At 50.4% G+C, this 3348-nt stretch overlaps 1 pseudogene; it reads left to right on the forward strand.

The window, feature by feature from the left end:
* Positions 1–2604: 2604 nt before the first annotated feature.
* LOC127668851 (60S ribosomal protein L30-like) lies at positions 2605–2969 on the forward strand (annotated as a pseudogene).
* The last annotated feature ends 379 nt before the right edge of the window (positions 2970–3348 follow it).

Here is a 3348-nt window from a genome sequence, read left to right on the forward strand (position 1 = left end):
TGTGGTGATAAGGAATGGTATAGCAGTGAGGGTCATGGATGACAGAAAACGTTCCAAGTCTGTGCAGGCGAGGCAGGGCCCTAGCAACAGGGCCGACTCACTTTCCCCCAGAGCTTCACTGCAAGTCATGCCCTTCCTTGGCAGTCCAATGCCTTACAGCCATTCCTGGGGACAGCCTGAGGGCTTGGCCAATCTCAAAGCCCTGGAACTGGCCTTCCTCCCAGAGCGCTCACCTCTCATGCCTGGTGTCTAGGGGGCCAGTGAAGTGCCAGACTCCAGGAAGGAAGAAGAGGCCCCAGCCCCAGGCCTGAGCTAGAGAAACCGGAGAAGACCCAGGAACAGCTGACTCTGGGCGCCACGTTTGGAGGCGAGGTGGCTGTCCCCTTCCCCCAACTGGCTGTGCTGTGAGTCACGGGTTTTAAGCTGAGCACTCTGGGAGATTAACTGGCTTTGTGACCAGCTGCTGGAGGAGGATACTTGGCCGAAAGAAGCAGGATAAAATTACTGTCTCAGAAGTTTATAGGAAGGCCCATAAATGCCCCCCCAAATGCTGTGGGGCTCATGTTGTGGGGTGCTCCAGGGTGTCCTCCTGCCTAGGCTCTCAATGACCACATTGATGCCCCCTGCTTTCACCCACTTGACAGGTTCTGCTGATCTACTCTCTTTGGGAATTCCCAAACCTAGAGGTAGGATGGTTCCAAGAGCGGTCTCAGGCAATCAATCGGTGAGGAACGTTAGGAACTGAGCCCATCCTGGAGCCAGTAGGAAGGGCCTGGCTGCTGCCTGCCTCAGGCTTGGAGCAGTGGCTGCTGGGAGATGCCTGCAGCAGGAGGGTAGTAGGCCACTGTCACGGGGCAGAGGAAGAACCCACCCCATCGTTGGCATGCATCCTATTGAGAGTTGACAACCCTCAGCCCTGGGATGGGGAACTACACAGCCTGGGCAACAGTAGCTTGGCTCTGACACTGACTCTCTAGCCACAAAAGAGAGACTGGGATTGACCAGCCATTTCAAACAACAGATATAGCACACTAGACATGTGGAGGCTTAGAGTTTCGAGCTCACGGGGAATCTCTAGTTTTTACACAAATCCTCACTTTTCATAATGTGTTTGTCAAAATGGCCTCAGTCCACTCCAAACCCCCTACTGACTGACCAACCCCTCAGCAACGATTACTAGTGCCTACTGTACACTGGGCAGTATTGTAGCGGACAGAAAACAACACAGTATTTATATGAAATAAGAGTAAGTCACAGGAACCTGTGAGTGCATTTTGAGTGACTAAGTGGCCATCAACATGCTTTGTGTTCCCGTGTCACCTGAGACTGTATCTGAGGACAAGATTCTGTTCCTAAAGGAACTTGTTCTGGGAGGAGCCTAGTGCTTCTTTATTCCAGACTCTAGTCCCAAAAGTCTTTGCTGTGAGTCCCTCTAAGGAGCCTAGGGAGAAGTGAAGAGGAGACACCAGAGAACCTAGACAATGTTCGTGTGGGCCTTTCTCCACATGGCGGGGATGGGGGGTGGGGGTGTGTAGGTGGGGGGCCACATTCTGAGACAGGCACCAGGAACTTCTGGACCAGGGCATAACTAGGAGGCATAAGGGCAGGACATGTGGCACTGGACTGCAGTTCTTGCAAAGGTAGACTGTTTAAGAGAGCCCAGGCTGGCTCTGCCCTAGTCAAGCTGTCTGCCATCATGGATGTCCCCTCTGCCTTGTGAGGCGCACCGATTCCCTTAATCTTGGCAGATTTAATCTGGATGTTATTGAGCCATGTTTTCTGGAGTAGAGAGTGGGAGACCCTGCTCTGCTGGGGGCTGGGGTGCAGCATAGTGGAGCAGGGCCCCTGCATGTTTACTGAGAGGGAATGATTGAGTGTTCACTCACAGCAAACTTAGGAGTAGTTCCCAAGTCAACTTTCTGACCACTGCTGATGTGTTATCGATATGCCCACTGTATAGATGGGGCAAGTAAGGCAGAAAGACAAGCATTCTATGGTGACAAACAAGAGGGACAGCCGTGAGACCCAAGCTCCTACATTTGGATTTACCTGTGCCTCTGGCCGCCATGTTCTGTCACCTGACAGCCAAGATGACATCATCCCCTATGCCTCCTCTGGGATAACTGGGCAGCGCTTGCTCATCCATGCTTCTGTCGTTGATGTGAACCAGATGACAGAATTGTCACCCAAAGGCAAGGAAAGTGGCGCCGGAGCCAGCATCATAGGACACAAGCCTTGAAAGATGGGACGTGAATCCTGGCTCTGCCGCTGAGCAGCGAGGGGCCTCAGATGGTGAAGGTAAGCTCTCTGAGTGCTTCCTGTCTCATCAGGAAGGGTGGAGCCTGACATCACCCTTCAGCGGCCATCTGCATGGTGCAAGTATTGTCAATGCCAAGTCTTGTGACATGCAGACATTCACTGCCGCCTCGTTCGCGTGGCTGAGGCGCGGAGCCCACCCAGGCGTCCACCGACAGAAGAATAGGGCAAAGTTCGACATACGACACATCCTGGACATTTAAAGTCATTTTCTCTTCAGAAAAAAGGAACGTGCCTTTCTCGCTCCCCGGCCATCTTGGCGGCTGATCTAGGTTGGGGGTTGTCCCGCACCTAAGGCAGGAAGATGGTGGCCGCAAAGAAGACGGAAAAGGTCTCTGGAGCGGATCAACTCTAGGCTCCAGCTTGTTATGGAAAGTGGGGAGTACGTGCTGGGGTACAAACAGACTCTGAAGACGGTCAGGCAAGGCAAAGCGGAGTTGGCGACCCTCGCCAACGACTGCCCAGCCTTGAGGAAACCTGACATAGAGTTCAAAGCCGTGTTGGCTAAAACTGGTGTCCATCACTACAGTGGTGACAATATTGAATTGGGTACGGCGTGTGGAAACTACTACAGAGTCTGAACACTGGCTATCACTGACCTGGGTGATTCTGAAATTATTAGAAACATGCCAGAATGGACTGGCAAGAAGTAAACCAGAAGGCTTTCCTTTAATAAAACTTTGCCAGAGCTTCTTAAAAAGAAAGAAAGAAAGAAAGAAAGAAAGAAAGAAAGAAAGAAAGAAAGAAAGAAAGAAAGACCGAACGAAAGAAAGAAGGAAGGAAGGAAGGAAGGAAAGAAAGAAAGAAAGAAAGAAAGAAAGAAAGAAAGAAAGAAAGAAAGAAAGAAAGAAAGAAAGAAAGAAAGAAAAGAAAACAACAAAAAAAAGAAATAAAGAAAAAAAGAAGAAGGAAAGGAATACAGGTGGGGATAATCTTATTAAGTCAGTCTCAGAAAGACAAACCTTGTATAGTTTCCTCATTTGTGGTTCCTTTTATATAGATGGATAAAATCGTGTGTTGGTCGGACATGAA

The sequence above is a fragment of the Apodemus sylvaticus genome, chromosome 1 (genome assembly GCF_947179515.1).
Source record: "Apodemus sylvaticus chromosome 1, mApoSyl1.1, whole genome shotgun sequence".
Lineage (NCBI taxonomy): Eukaryota > Metazoa > Chordata > Mammalia > Rodentia > Muridae > Apodemus > Apodemus sylvaticus.